Source organism: Crotalus tigris, unplaced genomic scaffold, assembly GCF_016545835.1.
Source record: "Crotalus tigris isolate CLP2741 ecotype Arizona unplaced genomic scaffold, ASM1654583v1 scf7180000017647.191426, whole genome shotgun sequence".
NCBI lineage: Eukaryota > Metazoa > Chordata > Lepidosauria > Squamata > Viperidae > Crotalus > Crotalus tigris.
In genome coordinates, this window is record NW_024096539.1 from 52,303 (window position 1) to 62,363 (window position 10,061).

The 10,061-nt window shown below is 46.1% G+C and overlaps 1 pseudogene; it reads left to right on the plus strand.

Annotated features, from left to right (window-relative positions):
* Nucleotides 1-7,413: 7,413 nt before the first annotated feature.
* LOC120304765 lies at nucleotides 7,414-7,525 on the plus strand (annotated as a pseudogene).
* The last annotated feature ends 2,536 nt before the right edge of the window (nucleotides 7,526-10,061 follow it).

Below are 10,061 nucleotides of genomic sequence, written 5' to 3' on the forward strand. Positions count from 1 at the left end.
AAGGCAAAATTCATTTGGGATAATAAGATTGCAGAAAGAAGAGGAACAAAAACAAATGTGTAGCATTCAAATCCATCTAAAAAATTTTTAGATATTTTATTCGGCTTTCATTATTTTTATAAATAACTCAATGCAGTGGACAAATACTAATATTCCTTTCTCCTCCTATTTCCTGACAAAAACAGCCCTACGAAGTGAATTGGACTGAGAGAAAATGACTGGCCCAAAGTCACCCAGCTGGCTTTCATGCCTAAAATTGTCTTCTGGCAACACATGGCCACCATTGAATAAATGGTCATTTCTCAATCTACTGTTCTTAGCCATTGGCTATTGACCATTCTGGCTGGAAGTTCTTCGAACTGTAAACCATCGCATCTGAAGGATACCAGGTTGGGGAAGAATAGAACAAAGTGCCAGTGTGATATAAAAGACAGAAATAATGTGAGTGAGATGTCATTGCTGCAGATATTTGCTGAATCTTTTAATCCAGTCATCTGTGCACATCTGCCTTTTCAAGCATGAAGGGCAATGAGTAGTGGTTATTCATCTCCCGGCAGGTAAAGTTGGGTGGTAGGGGAAGCACACAGAGGGAAATCCACTAATCACTGTCCTTTAATTGTCCCACCTTAACATAATGAGAACAACACCAATCACTAGTCTCTCAATTAAGGTGGAACAAAGCTTGGTTATCAGATTGAGAAAATTATGCCATCATGCCTTTCTGCTAATTTAAGCATGAGAAAACTACAACTTGACAGTGAGGAAGAATAGGTAACCAGCATTTTGATCCTCCCAGTGACAAAATGGATGCTTCTTGGGTGCTCACTGCATGGAAACATATCCTCTCCCACTATTGTTTCCTTGCAATTGGTGTCAGAAATCATACTGCTTTTGTCCCAGTAGCAAGACCGATTTTTCAAGACCAATTACTCTGGATGAATCTGTTATGTCCCGAGCCTTGCAAACGGGCTCGGGGCGTTTGCAGGCAGTCCCGGGCAGGTGCAAGCTGCCCGGGACCAGACAGGCTGTCGCCAACGCCTGTGCGCATGCGCGGGTGCTGGCGCGGGAAAAGTAACACATTGACCCGGGAATTGCCTATATAAGAGGCTGGGAGCTTTTGGGCGTTGCTGAAGCCTTCACCTGTAAGCTGAACACAGAATAAAAGGAAACCTGAGAACTACAACTTTGTGTCTGTGGTCAAGACGCCTTCGAAATCACAGAGAACCTTGCAGCACCTGTCCCATTAGAGTCTGTCAGCTACGCAGATCTAAAGAAGCTATTGAGGGAGCACTTCCAGCCCAAGATGTCCGTCATCGCATGGCGCCACACCTTCGAGCAGAGGGATCAGCGATCCGGAGAGTCGGCCAAAGAATACATCGCCGCATTGAGGAAGGCCGCCAAGCACTGCAAGTTCAAGGACCTCGAAGAACGACTGAGGGACCGATTCGTGTGCGGCTTAAGGCATCGAGATCTACAACAGAGGCTTTTCGCCAAAGAAGACTTGTCCTTCCAAGATGCCTTAAGAGAGGTCACCGCAGAAGAAGCAGCAGGCGGCGCCATCAAAAACATGCGGCCGATCAGGAACGGTCCAGATGTTGCATCCGTGCACCAAGAGGACGTCCAAGGGAACTCCGAGGAGGATCCGGACGAGGAAGTCGACCGTCTCCACCCCACGAAGGAAGGGAATCAGAAAGGAAGCTCTGCAGCTCCCCTCAAGTGCATCGGCTGTGGAGGTCGCCACAGGAGAACCGACTGCAAGTTCCGCTCCGCTATCTGCCGGGCGTGCGGGAAACAAGGACATATTGCAGCTGTGTGTCTGGGCCGACGAAAGGTACAACCTCAGGAAGAACTGCGCCTGAAAGGTACCAGGGTCCCCAGCCAGAATAGGGTAGGTTTTTGCGCTTCGCGAAGAAGCATCTTCAGGACAGGCACACACAAGCCCATCAAGAAAAAGCTGTCACTCAAGGTGAAGCTACAAGGGGTTCCATTAACTATGGAACTAGACACGGGGTCTGCCCTTTCAATCATATCCTTACATACATTTAGGAAGATTTGTTCCGGCAGTGGAACTCAGGCTAAATTAAGGCCTTCTGACATTGTGTTAACAGACTTTCAAAATTCGAGAGTGTGTGTTAAGGGGGAGGCCACCCTTAACGTACAGTATAAGAATTTTGAAGGTCCACTAGACATATTAGTAGTAGGGGGTGAACGAACGAGTCTCATAGGACTCGATTGGTTTGAAGCCTTGGGGATACACGTCACGGGGCTCAACAGCTTACAAACACTCGACCTACAGGAAGTCTGCAAAGAATTTGCAGATGTCTTCAGCCCCCAGCTGGGCACATTCAAGGGACCCCCTGTGTCCTTAAAACTAGACCCCACTGTCACTCCCATTAGAATTAAAGCAAGAAGGGTCCCTTTTGCTTTAAAGAGTAAAATTGACACTGAGTTAGACAAACTGATCCAACAGGGAATCCTAGAACCTGTTGATTCCAGCCCTTGGGAGACCCCCATTGTCATGCCTCTAAAGGCAAATGGGCTCATTCACCTTTGTGCTGACTACAAATGCACTCTTAATAAGGCATTGCAGCAACATGCCTATCCTGTTCCTGTGGTCAGTCATATTCTGGCCTCCCTCAAGGGGGGGCGCGTTTTTGCAAAGCTTGACCTAGCTCAAGCGTATCAACAGCTGCCTGTTGATGATGATGCTGCTATAGCTCAGACTATTGTGACCCACAGGGGAGCCTTTAAGGTAAAAAGGCTACAGTTTGGAGTGAATGTCGCTCCTGGGATTTTCCAAAGCGTAATGGAAAACACACTACGGGGCATACCGGGGGTTTGCCCCTACTTTGATGATGTCTTAATTGCAGGAGACTCCACACACATTCTAGCTGAAAGGCTAAGGGCTGTTCTGTTAAGGTTCAGGAAAACAGGCCTCAAGCTCAAAAAAGACAAATGCAAAATTGGGGTGCCTTCTACTGAATTTCTGGGATTCAAAATTGATGCTGCTGGGATTCACCCTGCTGAATCCAAACTAACTGCCATTTTAGAAGCACCTAGGCCAAAGTCTAAGGCCGAACTTCAGGCCTTTCTGGGCCTCCTGAATTTCTACAATTCCTTTCTTCCACATAAAGCTAGTGTAGCTGAGCCTCTTCACAGGCTATTAGACAAACAAGCAGTGTGGCAGTGGTCACAAACACATGAGGCTAGTTTCAATGAGGTCAAGGCCTTACTCACTTCTAACAGTGTACTTGCACACTTCAATGAGTCCCTTCCTGTGTGCATCGCTTGTGATGCTTCCCCTTACGGGGTAGGAGCCGTCCTGAGCCACCTCAGGTCTGATGGAACTCAGGTTCCTGTTGCATATTACTCCAGAACACTGTCTTCTGCTGAGCGCAACTATGCTCAGATAGACAGGGAGGCTCTGGCTGTTGTTGCTGGAATTAAAAAATTCCATGATTTCTTGTATGGCAGGCATTTCACGGTCTTCACTGACCATAAGCCTCTGCTGGGACTGTTTACCACACGTAAACAAACTCCCCAAATCATTTCCCCTAGAATGCTTAGGTGGTCTATTTTTCTGTCTGCATATGATTTTTCCTTACTCCACAAGCCTGGGAAAGAAATGGGCCATGCTGATGGCCTCAGTAGATTGCCCTGCCAGTAGTAGAAGCTGACTCTGCGCCAGCTGTCAACATTCTATCCATCCAAGCCTTGTCCGAGTCCCCTCTGAATGCCAGGGATGTCGCCGCTGAAACAGGCACAGATCACACACTTTCACGTGTCCTTTCTTGGGTTTTGTCTGGATGGCCTGAGCACTGCCCTAGTCCTGAGTTTCAGAGTTTCTGGTCCAAAAGGAACGAGTTGTCCACTTCTCAGGGTTGTCTGCTTTGGGGAAACAGAGTTGTCATTCCCACCTCAATGAGGACTAGGATCTTAGAGTCCCTCCACGAGGGTCATCCTGGCATTGTTCGCATGAAGGCCCTTGCGCGCAGCCACTTGTGGTGGCCTGGTTTAGATAAGGACATTGAGGCTAAGGTGCATGCATGCCACCTGTGCCAGCGCTCTCGCCCAGAGATGCCCCAAGCTCCTGTGCATAGATGGGAGGATACACAGTCCCCATGGTCTAGGGTGCACATTGACTACGCTGGGCCCTTTCAGGGCCAGTTCTTCTTGGTCCTCGTTGACAGTCATTCAAAATGGCTTGAGGTTGTACCTGTCTCATCCACCACCACTGCAAAGACTATTCAGGTACTGAGGGGGATTTTTGCTGCACACGGGCTCCCAGATGTCATCGTGTCTGACAACGGCCCTCAATTTACTTCCTCCGAATTCCAAGCTTTCTTACAGGCTAACATGATTCGTCATGCCACGTCTGCACCCTTCCACCCGTCCACCAACGGTATGGCTGAACGCATGGTCCGCATCACAAAGGACGCCTTGAAAAGACTCACCTATGGGGACTGGCATCACAGGTTGGCTGACTTTCTCCTTTCTTACCGCACCACACCGTCCACTTCTACAGGGAGAAGCCCAGCTGAACTTCGCTGGGGGCGCAAACTTACTACGAAGCTTGACCGGTTGCATCCGGACAGACTGCCTTCATCTACCTCACATCCTAGGGCACCTAGACAACTACTTGTGGGTGCCCCGGTTTGGACTCGCAATTACGGGCCTGGTCATACATGGGTCCCCGCTTCTATTTCCAGGGTCACAGGTCCTCTATCCTACGAGGTAGCCCTGGACAACGGTCGTGTCCTGCGTCGGCACATCGACCAACTCCGCCCTAGGCGGGATCTTTCAGATGAGACTCCTGGGTCTTTTCCAGGGGGGAGGGGGACCCTTTAGAGCAAAGGGAGGGGCACGAGCTGCTGCCCACCTCCAATGATGGAGCCACAAACGGCCCATTCCAAGATTCCGCGAGTGCCCCAAACAGGAATTCTAAGAGCCTATCCAACTACCAGGCATTCATGCCTACTCCAGCCAGGGAGTCACCCCGGGGGTACAATCACTATTCACCTGCACAGCACAGTACTCCAGTCAGGGAGGATACCCGGGAGCATCCCAATAAATCATACCCCGCAAGAGAGCTGGCACATAATCCCCAGAGTTGGCCTGACCTTACCCCAAGTCCTACAGGGGGTCAAACATACAGGGAGGTGGTCGAGGAACCAAGTCCCGACCGCAACACCTCTAGCCCAAATCAGGGAGTAACTGAGTTTTGGGAAGGTACAGAAACCCACACGAGCCCGGACACAGAACGGGGTTTAGGGAATGGACAGCCTCCTGACAGGTCTTGGACGGACCTTGGAGGTTCTACAGAGACGCCCAGCAGTGGCTATCACTTCAAGGGGCCCAAGGGCCTACAGCTAAGCAGGTCAACCAGGTCACAAAGTGACAGAAGGCCTGGCCTGACGAGCCCGGTGGGCGAGCGAGCAGGCCAGGCATTGGGGCACAGTCCTTGGAAGGCACCAAGGCATGATAAGGAGAACAGGCTCACGTCTCCCCTCAGTCAGGGAACACCTGTCAGAAACCCAGAGCTGAGAAGGTCACAGAGAGCAAGGAAATCTCCTAAATACTTAGAGGATTACATAACATTGCTGGCCAAACAAAAGCCAGTAAACAGTAGAAGCACTGGGGAGTAGAACATTGCATCAAGAAATAATTGTATGTTGGTAGTAGTCTTAGCCCGGGGGAAAGGGGTGTTATGTCCCGAGCCTTGCAAACGGGCTCGGGGCGTTTGCAGGCAGTCCCGGGCAGGTGCAAGCTGCCCGGGACCAGACAGGCTGTCGCCAGCGCCTGTGCGCATGCGCGGGTGCTGGCACGGGAAAAGTAACACATTGACCCGGGAATTGCCTATATAAGAGGCTGGGAGCTTTTGGGCGTTGCTGAAGCCTTCACCTGTAAGCTGAACACAGAATAAAAGGAAACCTGAGAACTACAACTGCTTCTCGTGTCTGCTTTTCGCCAAGGACTCAACAGAATCTATCCTTCATCATTTTATCCAATCCTGTTTTAATTTCCAGGTTAATGGCCATCAACTTTACAGAATAATTATACACTGTGTGAAAAATGTCCTTTTTTGTTAGTTCTAGATCTTCCAATCAATTTTCAGATGATCATTTTTCCTACTGTTTTGAGAAGACATTTCTCCATGTCCACTTTCTCATAGCATGAGTGATCCCTGACTCCAGAGTAGGAATTCAGAAAAAAAACTGCCTTCATTGCCACGGTCTTCCACTGTGGGGGTCCCCAACCTGTGGGCCATGGCCCACTACTGGGCCATGGCCTTCTGGCCACCAGGCCACGGAACAGGCTGGCCAGTGCATGCACTCACTCCCACTTGTGCTAGCGCTGCCACGACTATGCAAAGAGTGTGCTGTGCAGCGAAAACCGGGCGGCACACGGGAAAAATGGGGAAAAAACAGGGTACCACGTGGGGAAAACAGGGTGGTGCAAGCACTCACATGGCAAAAAATGGGGCAGTCCTAGTGAGTGTCATGCAGGTGCTAGCACCTCCCCACTTGCATCACGCATGCTCACGGCTCTGTTTATACGCACACGCACATAAAATGCTTCCCCCTTCTCTCCAATCTGCCAACCGAGAAAGGTTGGAGACCTCTGTTCCAGTGTACATGTGGCCAATACATTTATCTCCTTTTTTTTGCATTTTTTAGCAAGAGCAATAGGACTTAAACTTATATACTTCCCCATAGTGCTTTAAAGCACTCTCTGAGTGGTTTACAAATGTCAGCAAATTATCCCCAACAATATGGGTCCTCATTTTACTGACTTCGGAAGGATGGAAGGCTGAGTCAATCTTGAGCCAGTGAGATTCAAACTGCTGAACTTCTGGCAGCCAGCAGTCAGCAGAAGTAGCCTGCAGTATTGAATTCTAACCACTGCACCACTACGGCTCATATGCATGTATGTATGTAATCTTAGAAAATTCAGCAAATAAACTGCACTGACCCAGAAGGAAAAAGAACCTTAGATAATCTACCTACATTGGTAGATCTTGATCTACTGACATTCTTTTCAACGTACAGGTAATCTTCAACTTATAGGCATTCATTTAATGACCATTTGAAGTTCCAACGGCACTGAAAAAAGTGACTTATGTTATTTTTCATACTTATAACTGTTGCAGCATTCTCGTGGTCACATGGTCAAGCTTCAGATGCTTAGTATCTGGTTCATATTCATGACGGTTGCAGTGTCACATGATCATCTTTTGCGACCTTCTGATAAGCAAAGTCAATGGACAAGCCAGATTCACTTATCAACTGTGTTTTTAACAACTGCAGTGATTCATTTAACAACTGTGGCTAGGAAAATCCTCAAATGAAGCAAAATTATCTCGCTTAGCAAGAGAAATTTTGGGCTCCAACACTGCATTCTAACCACTGCACCACCACTTCTCAGCCTTTTGGCTAAGATCAAGTGTAGTATCTGTTCTTATCAATTTAATTTTTTAGATTTCAGACTAAAGGGCAAAATACTTATTTTAATTAAGACATCCATTTTATTTCTTAAATCACCTAAATCACCAAAATACAGGGCCTGACTTCACTTTGGGATGTGTCACTTGTACAAAGCAGAGTTTGCCTCTTGGGTGGGCAGAAGTTGCATACATATACTGTAGAACATAGATAACAATTCTCTCTCTCTCTCTCTCTCTCTCTCTCTCTCTCTTTCCCTCTCTCTCTCTCTCTCTCTCTCTCTCTCCCTCCCTCCCTCCCTCCCTCTCTCTCTGCTGCTTTACCTATTGTTCCCAAATGGCAACACACACAGTATAGTTGTATATTCATTGTTGCTTTTTAGAAGAGACTCTAAAGATTTTTCAGATATTGGAGTTTAAGTCAATAATCACAATATTATTTTTCCATTGTGTATTGCAAATGTATAAGAGATTTTGGAAGTTTTATATACCTCTTTTGTAGTAATCGCTTGTGATGATGATTTTCAGTTGTATCCTGAGGAACTATGGAATTTTGCAGAAAACAAAAAATGGATTCCTCAGTTCGGAAATCAGTGAGTTATGACATGCAAACTTTCCATGACTCATTGATTTACTTAATGGGAAAATAAATTTCTTCTGCATTAGAAACTTTTTTTGTACAGACACAATAGCACACTGGGAATTTTGTCCTAAAGCAGAATTGTGGGTAGACAGGCTTGTGGGTTCTATTTTACTTTTTCATTGGAATTCTGAGGTTTCTTAATTTCAGCCAGAAGGAAAACAATGACTCAGTTGGGCACATAAGCTATTTAAAAAAAAAAAATGGGCAGAGAGCTTAAGCTTGCATTCAAATTCTGTTTTACACACACACTTTCTTGATTGTACCTTGTTTGCTAGTGTTAAATCATGGAAAGCTTGAAATTTTTGTTGATTTGCTGCAGGCAAGTGCTTCACTGATCCATATGTACGATTTGCTGCTTTTGTTCTAGGCATATCCTGAGTCATTTTAAAGCAATAGCAAGACTTTGTGGGGATTTCTTAAATGAAAAGGACAATCCAATAATAAATCCTGCACTACTGCCTAATAATTACTTTGCACAAATCCTCTGATGTTGTAGGAACATTTTTTGTCTCAAACAGGAAACAGCCCCTAGTGAGCAGGAAGTATTTGCTGTGGGAAATGATATTTCATTTGTCTAGCTTGAACTGGACAGTTTTTAATTCACTAAATGGGGCTCAGTTTTGGTAGTCCAGACTGAACAGCAACACCTAATTAAAGGCTCAATTACAGAGTAAAGAAAGTGGTTTTGATAGATTCTCATAATGAAAAGGACCTAAAACTAATTATTTTTTTCTTTATGGAGTAGAAATGGTTTTATTTTGTGAATGAAACAAAAGTGTTAGGAAAAAGCCCTTCTTGATGAGCAACAAATGAACACTGGTGGTTTTCTCTGTGTTGCTTATGTGGCTTTATAGTGTTTGTCTTTTGTTCTTGTTTTCATAGTGCATTTTGTGTTGGAAACTACCGGATGTCCATGTTTTATTTAAACATGATTAAAAAATCAAACTAAGGCATCTCTAGAAGGATTGATAAATTATGACTGGCCATTGGTTTTCTGGCGAACATTATAAACCATAAGCCGCCCAGAGTCACTTTGGATAGTGAGATTGGGTGGCATATAAATAAAAGAAGTAGCTGTCCCAAGCACTTTTTTAAAAAAATTGTGAGATTGGAAATCTTGGATGATCAGAAGGTTGGGAATTCCCCATTGCTGACCTTTGACTCTGGAATAAGTTGACTGTGATTCTACAATTCATGGATTCCAAGAGACAGATGGATTTCTCAGATGTGTTTCTCAGCAAACTACATCTGGGGAGTTATTGAGGCAGCATTTCTCAAGCTGAGGCTCAGGATCTGCAGTGGGATTTCAGATGTTTCTAAGATTTCTCCTAAATTCTGCCAGACAAAATAACAGTGATGGGCAGATTAAAATAAAAATTCACCACAGAAAATCGGCTATTTTTTTCAGGAATAATTGTTCTATGCTCTGGGTCCATTTGTATCCGTTTCATGAAAGGTTTTGATGATTTTATTTGTCCTTTCCAATGGGCATAAGGAATAGAAAATCTGAGAAATCCTATATTGAAAGATTGATGGCTGATCTTCACAACGTTCTTACCTTGGCAGGCATATTACTGTGTTTCCCTGAAAATAAATCCTAGCTTGATTTTGGGGGTGGGCCTAATATAAGCCCTACTCCAAAAATAAGCCCTAGTTTGGGGGCGAGGTGCATGCCTAAAAATCAAGCTAGGTGGGGGTGTGGAGCTGCCCCACGCACCCTGCACCTGCTTACTGTTGCAGCCAAGCCTCCCATCAATTGACACCTGCCTCATCTTGCCGGCCCACTTCTTCTGTGGTGCCCCCTGGCCTGCATTTCACCATCAGAGGCCTTTCTGGAAGCCTCTGATGGTGAAATGCAGGCTGGAGCTCCATTCTCAGCTGCAGAGGCATTTCCTTCAGCCGCATAAGAAGTGGGCTGACAGTCGGTGCTGCTGCTGTGAGGTGAAACCATGGAAAAGACACGTAACTGGTGCCTCT